Below are 16,093 nucleotides of genomic sequence, written 5' to 3' on the forward strand. Positions count from 1 at the left end.
TTTGGGACTACCATCATCCCTCCTTTCTTCGGCACGCATTACATGGGGCTGACCCACGTGCTGTCGGCGATTGAATAGATAATTCCCGCGTCTAACCACTTGATTATCTCCTTCTTCACGACCTCCTTCATCGCAGGGTTAAGTCTGCATTGATGTTCGATCGATCATTTCTGATTATCCTCGAGAAGAATCCTGTGCATGCAATATGCAGGGCTTATTCCTCTAATGTCTGCTAGCGTCCATCCAATTGTTTCTATGTGCTTTCTCAGAATGCTCAGAAGCTCATTCTCTTGATCTTCATTAAGTGCAGAAGAAATTATTACTGGCAGCATTTCACTCTGCCCCAAAAAAACATACTTTCTTCATTCATTCATTGTCAGCTTGTCTTCTTTGGTTGTTTATGTGATCGCATTGCAGACTATTATGGATGTGGTCGCATCCTCATCTTCAGACTTATCTTCTTCATTCAAACTTGGTTCATCGTTGGATTCATTAAGGTCTTCTTCTTTAGGATATTTTATGGCTCTGATAATATCAAACCTGAGCTTCTGTCCATTCACACTCAGTGTGATCTCTCCCTTGTACACATCAATCTGAGGGCGACCAATGCATAAAAATGGTCGCCCCAGTATGATGGGTACATCCTTGTCCGCTTCATAATCCAGGATGATGAAGTCTGTTGGTAATATAAATTTGTCAATCGTAACTAGAACATCCTTCACCTTCCCTTCTAGATGCACAAGGGATCTATTGGCTAACTGGAGAGTCACCGTCGTGGGTGCCAGCTGCCTCACATTCAGCTGCTTGAAAATCGAAAGGGGCATTAAGTTGATGCTGGCCCCGAGATCGCGAAGCGCTTGACCAATGTATAACCCGTCGATTGAGCAGGGTATTGTGAAACTTCCAGAGTCGTGCATTTTTAGTGGAATTATGGATTTTGAACTTTGCGTTAATACCATTGTTGCGAACTTACCAGTGCTTCTCTTCTTTGTCACCATATCCTTCAGAAACTTTGCATACTTTGGCATCTGTTCAATCACTTCTGTGAAAGGAATGTTGATATGCAACTGTTTCAGCATGTCCATGAAGTGTTGATACTGCACTTCATTGGTTTTCTTCTTTTTTAAGTCACTGAGGGAATGGTGGCAGCTGTAATTTTCATGGTTCCCTGTTCTTTTGGCTTCGAAGTGGACACATATCCTTCAGAAACTTCGCTTCATTTTCTCCTGTTTCTTCTTGAGTCAACGAGGTATGTGGTTTCATCGCAATTGGAGTAGTCCTACTTGGCTCCTTCTTCTCCTCCGCCACAATCTTTCCACTTCGCAATGTCACAACTTGGTATTGCTCTTTTCCCGTACGCCCTAGGTTGTGCGTGAGCTCTGTTGAACTCGGCAGTGCCCTTTGCGGTCTATTCTTGAGTTCGCTTGCAATCTGTCCCATCTGAATCTCAAGATTGCTGATAGACGTCGTTTGGTTCTGAACCACTGTTTCATTCTTTTCAATATAATTCTTCAGTAAACTCTCAAAAGATGAAGATTGTGGTGCTTGCGAACTGCTGGCTTGGTTTTCTGTTTGACCGTTTATTCGCGGGAAAAATCCTGGTGGCCCTTCCTTTTGCGCCACGGCTTGAAAATTTTGTTGTTGATTTTTCCACACGAAGTTAGGGTGGTTTCTCCACCCAGGGTTATATGTGTTGGAAAAATGATTATTTTTCACGAAATAGATTGACTGTGGGTTCCTCAGACACTCTTCCATTGGATGGCCTTCGCCGCAAGTAGCACAACTTACGCTCGTTTGGTTGATTACGTTGACTTGCCCACTACGCGTTCCTCCACTACTGATTACGATTCCTTGTATCGAATTCATCATCGTAGTCATGGTTTTGAAGGGATGCGATGGCCCCATTATTTGCGTCACTGTCTTTGATTCTTAATCTTTGATCGCTTTCTTTCCAGTCTTCATGATTTTTAGAAATGCGATCAAGTATATTCTTGGCCTCATCGTATGTCTTATCAAGCCGACCTTCAGCTACTGCCGCATTGGCAGCCGTCTGTGATGCAGGGTTCAAATCGTGGTAGAAAATTTTTATCTGTAAACAATCTGGTAAGCCGTTATGTGGGCAATCTCTTACCAGCCTCTTAAACCTCGCCCAAGCGTCACTGAGCGATTCGTCAATATCCTATTCAAAATTGGTAATCAGCTTCCTTCTTCTAGCGTTTTCCATGGGGGGGAAGTACTTCTTCATGAACTTCTCCACTACCTGTTCTCATGATGTAATCTCCCTTGGTTCGAGAGAATATGCCCATTTTGATGCTTGGTCACGCAACGAAAATGGGAACAATGTTAATCGAACCTCTTCAGCGGAGATGTTTGGGAACACAAACTTATTGTAGATCTCAATAAAACTCCGGAGGTGGGCATGCGGATCCTTGCCACGCTTACCGCTAAACTGTCTGGCAGTTTGAATCATCTGCAGCATCATCGATTTCATTTCAAACCTCGATCCGTCAAGAGCTGGCCTCATGATTCCTGGTAAGAAATCATAGAGGGTTAGCGACGTATCATCTCGAATGGGCCTATTGCTGTCGTTCACCAAGAGGATGGGATTCGCCATGATAATATTTGCATTTGGTGCTCTATCTTCTGGTTACTTCGCCATGTTTGTATCTTTCTCTTATTGTTGTTGTTGCCGGCTGTTTCTTCTTCTTCTTCGGAAAGTTCTCTCAATCTCTAGGTCGTAATTAGGCTCAGGATTTGTTCTTCACTCATACGACACCCGCTTCTTCCTTTACCTAAGGAGAGGCAGTGCACAGAGACGGAGAGTCTGCAAAGAAAATAAAAAAGTTACCGTTAGCTAAAATTTGTATTGTCGTAGTCCCTGACAACGACACCAAAAACTTGATGGCTAGTTAATGCAATGAAATAATGGTGTAAAATGCGATGGTGGAATATGTGTTGTGCATGCAAGTTTTCTTAGCAAGATCCAAGTATAAACCCTACTAAGTTGCCTAGTAAGCCCAGGGTCGAACACAGGGACTAAGGAAAGAGTATGCGACGATGATTTCTGATAACTTTGCGGTAACAAATAAATCAATGTGTTGGTTGTATGTTGTTTAAGGTAAGAAGTCTATGCGACGAAATTGAGATAAGAGTTAATAACATGAAAGTACAATGAGTATGCACGGGAATGGGTTGAGAAGGGATTTAGCTAACACTTCCTAAGAATGCGTTCATGTTATGCGATCATGCTACACACATACAACAACAAGACATCTCTCAATGCAAATGCTATAGCTCTAGCCTTAGAAGGCATGCGATGTATGCGATGATATCTATAGGACTTATTTCTAAGCCTCTATTCTTATCTATGCGATGATGAATGACACACACATACACAAGGCAACCGCAAACTATCATAGCCTATTTCTAGGGTGCATGCGATGCATGTTGGCAAATAGAGCTTATCTCTAAGTCTCTTTCTCTTGCTTATGCAGATCTAATCTTGCTTTCTCAAGTCTAGATTCTAACCTAGCTTTCTCAAGTCTTAGGTTCTTTCTTTAACCTCTCTCTGGAGTAGCTATAAAGGGGTGATGGACGCAATATAAGACAAGATGATCACATCCAATGAAGATCTTAGGTCATGTTAGCTAAGTACTTCTCAACCCATTCGAAAGTTTAGTTACTCATGCGTAATGTAAAGAGAATGAACAGATGTAGAAATGCAGGTTCCATTCTATAAATGAAATCGAAATACAGAATGATAATGTGAAATAAAGATAAGAAGCCTGGTAGCAATTTCTTGCTTCCCAAGGCTTTTACACTATTTTTCTCTACTCTGCTCAAAGAATATTCTTGCTTTCGCAAGAGTCGGCCCTCTCTGTGTTTTCCACACTCCCTGGCTCTCTCTCGAGCTGACCAGGACGATCTTCCGGCGTCTTCTCTCTTCTCTCATCTCCGCCTTCTAAGTATAAGGAAACTATGAACAAAGGCTAACTATCTTTTACATGGCTCAACTGGAATACAAAACCGAACTCCTTTAACGAAGGTTGCCTTCGGTATTTATAGAGCTTCAGGGTGGAGAGCTTTTTATCTTAAATGATTGCACTGATGGGATGTTATTAATTCTCTGTCTGATGCGCCAAATAATTGTCACTGAAAAGTTGAATGTACTTGCTACAGTGTGTCGTTAACAGCTTGTCAGCTAAATTTGGATTCGACCGTCATTAGCTTTATGTCCCATCGTGATTTATTAAGCTTTCATCTTGATGCACCAGCTCTATATGGCCACCTTCTTGAGCAGATCTTCGCAAACGCATATGATCGCATAGCCTTGCAGTCGCAATCTCTTAATGCGCTCGGGCTCTAAATTCTTTGGATCGCAAATCCTCCTAGCACCAATGCATTTTCTGCACAAAATACATAAGTTAACTGATTTAATTCGATGGACGCATGCGATCACAGTGTTATAAACTTAATGCTTTTGGGCGCAATTTTGTATATTTTTATCATTACAATCCTTCATTGTTTTATATCTTTGCGTTGTAATAACGTGCATTTCTGCCCGTTATCATTGCCCACCATATGTGTTTGTTCTAAGAAACTGGAACCTCGTTCAAAATTTTGCCTATTTGTAGGCTACCCCAAAGGAACAAGAGGTGGTTACTTATGATCCTAAAGAAGATAAAATGTTTGTGTAGACAAACGCTACATAGCATTTTCCACGCAGTAAGATTGTGTTGAATGAAATTTCCAAGGAAACTACTGAAACATCAGAAAGAATTGTTGGAGAACCTCGACATAATGGGAGAGTTACGAACCCACCTGTTCGTTATATGGGTTTAATAGAAATCCTAGCTATGGTAGCTGATGGAGATGTTAAGGATCCATTGCCTTAGAAGAAGGCAATAGAAGATGTTGACAAAGATGAGTGGATAAAAGTTATGGATCTCGAAATGAAGTCAATGTATTTCAATTCTATTTGGGATCTTGTAGATCAACCTTATGAGGTTAAACTTATAGGTTGTAAATGGATCTACAAGAGAAAACGAGGTGTTGATAGGAAGGTGCAAACCTTCAAGGCTAGACTTGTGGCAAAGGGTTATACCCTCGTTGAAAGAGTCGACTATGAAGAGACTTTATCACCTTTTGCTTTAAAGTTTATCCGGATCCTCCTGTCCGTTACCTCATATTATGACTATGAGATTTGGCAAATGGACATCAACTCTGCTTTTCTGAATGGCAATCTTGAGGAGACCATTTATATGGAGCACCCTAAGTGATTTATATCCCAAGGTCAAGAGCAAAAGTTTTGCAGACTTAATCATTCCATCTATGGATTGAAGCAAGCTTCTTGATCTTGGAATATAAGATTTGATACTGCAATCAAATCTTATGGCTTTGATCAGAATGTTGATGAGCCTTGTGTATACAAGAGGATCATCAATATTTTAGTAGCTTTTCTAGTGTTGTATGTGAACGATATCCTACTCATTGTGAATGATGTAGGATTATTGACTGAAATAAAGAATTGGCTAGCGACCCAATTCCAAATGAAAGATTTAGGAGAGGCACAGTTTTTCTGGGCATTTAGATATTTAGAGATTGAAAGAACAAAATGCTAGCTTTGTCTCAAGTATCGTACATTAACAAAATGCTTGTCAAGTTTTCGATACAGAACTCTAAGAGAGATTTACTACCTTTCAGGCATGAAGTTATATTGTCTAAAGAACAATGACCTAAGACACTTCAAGAAGTTGAGGAAATGAGACGGATCTTCTATTCATCGGTTGTTGGTAGCCTGATGTATGCGATGTTATGCACTCACCTGACATCTACTATGTGGTGGGGATATTCAGTAGATATTAGTCTAATCTAGGAAGATCACTGGGCCGCCGTTAAGAATATCCTCGAGTAGCTACGGAGAACTAGGGACTACATGCTCATGTATGGTTCTAATGATTTGATCCTTACTAGATACACGGACTCTGATTTCCAGGCTGATAAGGATTCTAGGAAATCCACATCAGGATTAATGTTCACTCTTTACGAGGGGCAATAGTCTAGAGGAGCACCAAGGAAGGGTGCATTGCTGACTCCACCATGGAGGCTGAATACATAAGGGCTTGTGAAGCTGCTAAGGAAACTGGGTGGCTCAGGAAATTCCTGACTGGTCTGTAGATGTTACAATTATTGTAAAGTGCTACAAATGATCTGATCCTGATCATTCACGTGGAGACATCTGAGTAGGGGTATTTTGTACTAAGGAGTTTGTATAAGATTGAACCACAAAATGACTAGTATCATTATATAACGTCGTTTATAATAGAGACTTACATTTCACCAGGATGACCATAGGTGACATGACCTGAATTCTGAGTGAGTTGTGAACTTCTGCCTATAAAAGCGGTCTTTTGATTTATATGGGTGAGAGTTTCCAGATCATCGACTCAATAAGTCTACCATTTTGGGGATTCGTCTGATTAGGGAGTTGGGAACATAACTACACAAGACGAAATTCACTCATTTCCCAATGTTGAGGTAAGTAGATAAATTGCTCCCTTAAGGGCTGATTCCAGGGCTTGAACAATGTGGCTCCACACTCTATATGACCTGAAAGGGGTTTAGTCATAATTAAACTATGATTTATTGTTCATTAGAGGGATCAGTGGTACTTAAGAAGTTAGATGTAACTATAGAGGCAAATCGGTAATTTTGGCCCAACTGTACTTACGAGTAATTTGTGAAGGTTCATCGCACTATTGACTTGTTATATCTAATGGACACATAAATATATCTGTAATACGAAGAGTTCAACTGTCGATTTTTAGTGAAGTGCCCAACAGTTAATGGATGTTGAATAATTTAATTAAAGAGTTTAATTAATTATTCAAGTACCGTTGGAGCTTCAAGTTAGAGGTTCATGAGGTCCCCTTCGTAGCTCAACAAGAATTTAATGAAAATCAATATTGAATTCAATTTGTTCAAATTAATCGAGGAAATTAATTATATATGATATAATTACTATAATGTATTTGATACATTATAATATAAAGTTTATTTGAGAGGAAATAAATATTTGAATATGATTCAAATATTAATTATATGAATTGGATTCATATTGTTTAATTTAATATAAATGAGATTTATATTAAATACTATTAATGAGAGAATTAAAACTATAGGTTATATTGTATGTGATACAATATTCAATCATAGGTTATATGTTTAATATCATATAACTTATAGTTATATAGAGAGAGATGTCCAATTTCCCCATGGAGGTGGGGAATGGGGAAAAATTCCCCGTGAGCTAAACGGGGATGGGGATAGAGAATGCATTCCCCGTCCCCGACCCCGCCCCGTTCCCCGTCCCCGCCCCGATTAGCTTTTACATATTTTTTTAGTATAGTTATCTAATGTTATGTTGTTATTATTATTAAATAAATATTACATTTAAATTTTAAATTTGATTATTTATTGGGAAAGACAATGAGTGTGTTTAAAATGAATGTTTAAATTTGATTATATATGTGAATAATTTTATTTATATTTCTTTCTTTCTACTAAAAAGAATTAATTAGCTTGGCCAAAATTTGAGTAATTTATCTTTAAATTCAATTTGTCATATAAAACTAACCATAATAAACAATTTAGTGAAAAAGTTAATTATTTAATTAAAATTTGCTCACATTAATAATTTAAATTACTTTTTACAAAAAAAAAAAAAAAAAAGTAACGGGTAAAAATTCCCTGCGGGAAATCCCCGCCCCGATCCTCGTGGAAAATTTCACAGGGATGGAGAATGAAATGGGGAGTGGGGACGAGGATGGGGAATGGCATCCCGGCCCCGCCCCGTGAAAAATATATATAGTTTTATTTAAATTTAAATTAATTTATTTTATTTTTATTTTTGATTTTTATTAATGGGAGGGAAATAACTTCCCTCTCCTATTTTCTCTCAACTTACTACGTCAATATTGGGTCTGGTTTATTCTCTTTCTCACAACAGTCAAAAGTTTTTTCACATAAACACTTTTCTCTCTCAGAAAAGTTCTCAAGATCACACAAGCTTACAACTCATTGGATTCTCATCCTAGAGAACACAGAAGAATCTAATTGGTAATGTCCTTTTTTGTTCACTCTTTGTTTGTGATTTTTTATTCGAGGCATTTCTTGAAGATTGGATCTTCAAATGTTAGGGCTTTCTAATCCCTAATTCCTTTAAAAAAAAAAAAATTGTGAGCATGTTGTAAATTTTTTGTTTAAAAAAATTGTGAGCATGCTGTAAAATTTAATTCTTGATGCATATTTTTGTTTCTGTAAAACTGATGTTCTGTGAAAATTGAAAAACTAGGATGATCCCCTTTTGTTGCGAACCTTCGTCGGTTCCTTCAATAGAATGGCCATGTGTGTGGAGAAGTCCCCCAGCGCCACAGTACTATCCTAGAGCCCCACAACGCTAGCTGTATTTTTGGAAAATCTTGTTATTTTTTTGTAAACGTTTTCTTATTTATCTAAGACTTTTGGCCTGCCGAATTCATTTTGTGAAGCATGAAAATCGAGAGCCTTAGAGAGTGCTTTAGCTAGAAAATAAGCTTTAAAGAGTAGAGGTTCATTTGGAGACTGTTTAAGATCCAAATGTGCAAATCAAGGGGATTCTGAAGTATTTCATCGATGGGATCACCACGATAGTAGTATTTTCTCTTCTTTTTATTCTTTTTACATATTCATGTATGTTGCAATATGATTGTAATATCAATGAGTGGCTAAACATTTTAGTTCTAGGGAGTGATGAACTTATTTATGGAGTTAAGTCAAAGCATATTATTTTCTATGGTTGTTATGTTCTTGAATGTTTTCCAATATTATTGTGCTTAAAAAAAATAATTAGAAAGATTGTATGATTAATTGGACTTATAATGGAGGAAGACATGTTTTGCGATTATTGTGGGTTGGATGAAGGAGACAGGTCAAAAACTTAATACTTAGAAATTATATGTATTAAGCTTAGTATAGTTAAGAGATAGTTGTAAATATAGCAATCAGATCCAAAGTATTAGCAAATATAACATAATATAAAAAAAATTATAAATGTCGTAAAATTTAGATAGTCTATCAATGATAGACCATATTGCTGGTAGAAGTCTATCGGTGATAGACCATATCATTGGTAAGAGTCTATTATCGTTGATGGACTTTGCTATATTTGCAATTTTTTTAAAATGTTGTTATACACTTAGTTATTATCCCTAAAAATGCTACCCATTGCAGTTATTCTATAGTTAAAATGGTTAAGAGGCTGAATATCATCCTCTGAAAAATAGATATTTGATTCAATTAGCTATCAAGAAATCTTCTCAACTTTATCTAGGGATTCAAAACCTGATGGTGGTTTTAGAAAAATAAAAATGAAAGGAAGCAATAAAGAATCAATTAAAGAATTCACTTTAAGACATCCTAGAATATCGATTTTACTCAACAAAGTTGTGGATTCAAAATATTCATTCAATCAATTCAATTTTTATCTAGGCCTACAAGTCTAATATCAAGGTTTCCTCTCTCGAGCTCAATCCTTTCTAATGTTTAAAAGCCAATCCTATTTTCATGAAATTGAACTAATAAACACAACATTAAGTTTCTTCATTATTAGCCTCCAACATTTTTCCATCACTCTCGTGTATAATGCAACATCAATTTAGCATACTAGTTCTAGTTCTAAATTCTCTTTCTCAAGCAAAATTTAAAACCTAAATTCAACTAAATGGTGATCAAGCATTCAATTGGGGGTGCAAGCATGATATAAATATAAATGACATTCAATTAATTAAATTAATGAAGAACAATCCACAATATGATTGAAATCAATCGATCCCTAGATCTATGTAAAACTTAGGCACACATGTTCAACATCTTTAACATAATCATGTTGTACAAAACAATTAAAGAGACAAAAATAAAGGTATAAGAAATTACTTGTTGATCACAATTCGTTGAGGGCACCATTCTCCACATTGTCCCCTCGATCTCCTCCATTTAATCTCAATGTTTAGACTATGTCCTCTGAACAACAGCCTCTTAGCCTCTATGGATGCCCTAGGTGAACTTCCAATCAAACTCCCCTTGATGACATATTGCGACAATATAGCCAAAGTTTGAGATTTCTCCAAAAGTGTTTTCCTCTCAAAAAGAAAAAAAGTCCCAACTCCAAACTAATGTTGTGTATGGATCAAAGATTTTTTTTTTTTTTTTTTAAATGTGGTCATACGCCTAAAATGGTCACCTGGTTCAAAAGTTATACCCTAATTACGAAACTGCGTTTTTGTAGTAGTGCGACAGCACCGCGGCATAAGAACATTTTTTTCACATTCTGAGTGCAGTGCCGTGTAGTGTTGCGGCGCTAGGCCACTGTTAGCATTTTAGTCATTTTTGTGGCATTTGAGCCTTGTTACTCTAGTTGACCTCTAAATGCTTCGTTTGAGCTCATTTTGCACCCAAACTATCTCGAGAGTCTCATAAACTTGATATTCAACCATGCATCTTCAGCCTTTTTTTTACCTTCTTAAGGGGTATTTTCATCATTTTATGTCCTATTTAGCCTATTCTGGTCCAAGCGCTTGATTCCTACAAACTTAACAAATAAAGCATCATCGAACATAATTAAGCAATAAAACTAATGAAATTTTAAGCCTAAAAAGCACTCTTCAAATGCTTTTCACATGGCTACCAGGTCGGATCAAGCTACATGGAATAGTTGGAATGAAGGAGTTGAAATCGGAAGATCGTTGTTGGTGGACTTTTGGAAGAGTTGGGTTTTAAGGGTGTTTTAGACCTTTTACATGGGTCAAGGAAAAGTTTTTGCCATTTTGCCATATATGAAGTCAGCCCATTACTTATTTCAACTTCAAAAATCATTATAAACACTCATATCATGATGTTTTTGAAAAACAAAGCATTTTTTATTCAAATAAAATTGTATTATTAAAATTATATAATTAAGTTACCTTTTTAAACATTACACAACATGTGCAGTGTATGTAGTATTGATATTGCACAAGCACACATGTCAAATTATAATATAGTTTATAATGGCCTTGACCGAGTATCGTCTTAAGGAAATTGGGTTAAATTTTTTTGTTTATTTATTTTAGAGATCCTTCCAATTTTATTTAGGGGACTGATTTGTAATGATAAGTAATCTAACATAAACATAAGAAAGCAAATAAACAACAGGAAACAAGGTGAAACTAAATAGAAATATGTCAAACGATAATGATTTTATTAATGGATTAACTAAATTAATATTCTTAGATTAATTTATTGACAACTGATAGCTTATAGAAATACAAACTATTGTAGCCTCTTACTTAGAATTGTGAGGGTTGATGAGCAGAATATGCGTTGATATTGATAAGAATTCATATGGAAAAGTGAGCTTGCGTCAATCAGCATTGGAAGACCCCGCTAACCCTATATCATGCGTTATTTTGCGTCAAAATGTCTATTTTTATAGCTATCGCAGGCCTCGATTGCATGTGTTGATCTTCATGAAGACCAGTTCGTCGCATGGAATGCTGCAATTACAGAGTGATAACTGTGATAGAAGGTCGATCGCAAAAAGGGTGGAATGTGTTGATACTTCAAAATAAAAAATCATGAATGCATACCTTGGGAGTATCAAAGAAATAAGATGATGATGACATTTCACCTACCGCGTCAGAAATGATAGTGATTGAGAGTGGGATTACCAATGTTGTCACATTTGAGTTCTATAAATAGAGCCATGGAACCCAAATTCACGATATCCCAAGTCTCTGCCTTAGGTAGATTTTTGTGATCATAGATGAGAGCATTAGCAAACATTATTTGAGAGTTCTTCATTCTCACAATCCTTTCCGAGTGACGACCAAAGCTTCACCAGAGATAGAGCTCGAGAGAAACTACTCCACCACCAGTAGCCTTGACATACATCTGATGGAAGCAAGAGATTGCCTACATCTAACCCACCCACCTCTCTTCTTATCTATGTATTGTATTACATTTTGGCTTAAGACCTTAATACATTTTTTAATCAATGCATCTCATTAGTTCCTTACCGCCATTTTCATCATCTTCTTCTACTTTATCATCTTTTACTTTCATCGCAATTGGTTAAGTGTTGATTGCAAGAGTTATCGCATACTCAATCATGCGATATAGAGATATGACGCATGTAGCAACCCACCGAGAGGTGTGTATTGCGCAAGTATAGTGAACCAATCCTCTTTGCTTAGTACGAGGCTATCACAATGCTTGTCTATGAGCTGAGTGGCTATAACCAACTACCCGAGAGGGTAAGTAGTGGAGCTCACCAAGCAAAGTAAGCAGTGTTCCTAGAGATAGGAATAATCTTATGCTCAACACAACCATGCATAGAGATATAAGCATGTGGCTGACACCAAGAGGTGTGCGATGTGTTAGTGTGGTGAGCTGGGGTTACCCTTGTGACCAAGCTTAATGACGCAATGAATTTATCTCCTCCACAATTCTACTTCTCCATGCATCTTATTACGCGTTAATAGTTTTCGCATCTCTACCAGTTCTCATAGTCAAACTTCCATTTCTCAGTCTGTTTAATTAGGAGTAGGAATAGCGCATAGTTAATTAACTTCTTTCTTTTTATTTTTATTCCCCGTCTAAAACGTATTACTTTACAAACATCATTTAGTGCAAGTCACCGTGTTCAACCTTGGACCTTCCTGAGAAATTTGTGTTCTCGTTATACTTAGTGAAAGAGCAAGCAAACTTGTGACAGGAACACATGGTCATCGCATACATGATAATGCATATTGCATGTTCTTCAATTTAATGCATGACCATCAACACATATCAAAAGAGACTATATTTTCCTCTCACCAACAACCATAACCTAGAAGTCTAATATCCAAGTATTCTCTTTTGAGCTCAACCCTTCCTAACACCTAACCATCAATTCAGCTTCATGCAATTAATTAATTGGATGCAACATAAGTCTCTTCATTATTGATCTCTATTATCAACATATCACTTTCGTGCATATTTGACTAACAGTCTAGCACATTAGGTCTAACCTAAACTTTTCTCTCTCACACAAGAAATCAAGTAAATAATCTTCAAACATTGGCCAAATATCTAACAGCATTAAGAGAAAACGTGTTAGAATGAATATGCAATAATCAGTCCAAGAATGATCAAAATAGTTTGTACAGCCAAAAACTACAAAACTCCAAGAATTAGAAACTCAACAACTTATGGTCACGATAGACATAAACCATCTGAAACATAACCAAATACAGAGAAATCAAATACTAAAGCAGGAAAAAGAAGCAAGTCAAGCTCTTAATTATTGTCCTCAAGCTTGGGATTGCCCTCCACAATCTTGTCGATCATTAAACTCTCTAAAATTGCTCTATCATTACCTCTATCCAAAAATCAACTCTTGTTTGTTCTTGTGGAGACCTTAATTGAACTCCCTTCGATTGATAGCAAAAATAAAATAAAATAATATATATATATATATATATATATATATATATAATATGTTGATGGCACCACGATGTTGCCTCTCATTTTTCTACTAGTATTATGGTGCTGCCCTATTTTTCACTCCCAAATTTTGAGCATTGAGCATAGTGTCTTGAAGTGTTACAGCATGTTGTAGGTGCCTTTCTCAACCTTTTTCCATCTCTCATCGATTCGAAGGTCAACATTTTACTTTATGTAGGATAGTTTTCTGTTGGAAGTATCAAGCTAACAGCGGAAGAATTCATAATTATTAAGCACTCTAATTCATTAATTTTATCGACAAATTAAGCATGTTTATTCGAAATAAAGAGAGTTTCAAAAATACCTTTGAAAAATACCTTTGATCTTCAAATTCAGATTCAATTTCCTCAGCAACTGGTCATGAACCACCACAAGATCTTCCCCACTAATCTCTTGACCTTAGATTGAGTTGTGGGACTCAAAATGAATTAAGATTAGGGAAGAACTTTTAGAGGATAAGGCAGTTTTTATGGGTTTTGTAAAAAGAACTCTTCTTCAACCTCTTTAATCTGAAAACTCAGCTGCATGACTTGAATTCTACAACAAACTCAGATGGTTTTCAATCATTCTTCTCATGCAATCACATTGCATAGAAGAATGTAAACTTCTACTTGAGGATTGTAGTAGATTTGGATGATACAAGTTGGAAAAACCCACTAAGATTGAGCTTTTCCACTTTTCTCAATTAAACTCAATTTTAATCAAATTGAACTTTAATATCAAGGAAAATTATTTCAAATGGTAAAACTGTTGAAAATATTTACAAGGTATAACAAAATTTTAAAACTATGAATGATAGACGTTGATAGACACTAAGACTTCTATCAGTGTCTATCATTGATAGTTCTAAAATTTTGCTAATATTTTGGTCTATTTTTATATATTTGGAAACAACCCTAATATCAATTCTATTTTAAAATTGATTTAAAACAATTAAATGAATTTTCATTTGAAATTCAACTTTTAATATAATTTTTCCAAAAAGAACTAGATTAAACAATATTGTTTTTCTAAATTTGAATTTTCACAAAATTCAAAATTTCAATTTTAAATTTATCTGATTTGATTAATTCTATTAATTTAATATCAAATATTAAATTAATTAAACATCAATTCCACCACCATGAATCCCTATTCATAAAATTAATATGATATTTAAATATTACCCAATTATCCAATTTTGTTTAATTTCATAATTAAACAAAAAATTATATCGCATATAATTACTAATTTCCTTAATTTGAAATTTGAACGTTTCAAATTAACTCATCATGCTATTCTAAGGTTATTTCGTTTGTGAGCTAGTAGGGGACCTAATAGACCTACAGATCATGGACTCCAACGATCCGAGATTAACTGGCTAATATTCTAAGGTTTATACATTTTATTTATTTATCATAACTTTATGGTTCATTTAATTTTACATTTACCCAAAAACTAAAACTTTATCAAGTATATTTTGTTTACAAAAATATAATAAAATTTTGGCTTTGATTAACGTATCAAATATTTTCTAACAACAATAATAATTAGAAAATATTTTCTTACAATAATAATAATAATAGCCAACATGAGCGTAGCTCAATTGGCATAGTGCTTGTACTATCGACTTCGAGGTTAGAGGTTTGATTCCTCCATCCCACACTTTAATTACGATAGCTCTACAATAATAATAATAATAATTTGCAATTAACCAAGATGAAGGAAGTTACATTTTTTAGATCTAAATAATAAATTTATTATTAATATTTAATTTTTCAATTAACCAATATGAAAGAAATTACACTTTTTACAATTAAACAATAAATTAATTAGTTATAAAGAAGTTACACTTCTTACAATTAAATAATAAATTAATTATTAATAATTAATGCTAAAGGGCATTTTTGTGAAAGTAAAAATTAAGCTAGTGGCATAATTGTCCAAAAAAGTTTTTTGAATTTTGTAGTTTTTTAATATAGAGCTTCTTGCAGATTTGACAAATTAAGTTTTAGAAATTAGGCCCATTGCCCAAACTTTTTACTTTTGCAAAAATGGTAAAAAAAAAAAAAAAAAAAAAAAAAAAAAACAAGCCCAGCCCACAAGATGTAAAAAAAGTACGGATACACCCGTACACCTGATACACTTGATACATCTGATACGCCTGATACACTTTATACCCATTGATACATTTGATACACTACTGATATACTGTAAAACCCAAACCCTATTTTTCCTACCTAGGTATGTTTATTTATATGCTAAGTAAGTTAAAGTAGGAGTTGATGTTATGTTTTTAGGGAAAGGCATGAAGATATTAAAGAAGAAATGAGAGTTCTTGAGTTTTGAGAAATGAGATCTCGGTTAATAAGGTGGTTGGCCCTAGTAAGTAGGAATTTTAGCCAAGGGTAGCCTTGCGATGAAACTTGTAAAGCAAGAGGCTGGGCGTGCGCGCTGACCAGTGTGCAGTGGGGAGTCTATGCATTGGTCACAAGCCTATGCAAGGAAATGAGTTGCACTGGAGGTTGCGTTGTGTGTTTGAGTGGTAAGTGGG

Source organism: Benincasa hispida, chromosome 4, assembly GCF_027475165.1.
Source record: "Benincasa hispida cultivar pf3 chromosome 4, pf3_genome.v1.1, whole genome shotgun sequence".
NCBI classification, from domain to species: domain Eukaryota; kingdom Viridiplantae; phylum Streptophyta; class Magnoliopsida; order Cucurbitales; family Cucurbitaceae; genus Benincasa; species Benincasa hispida.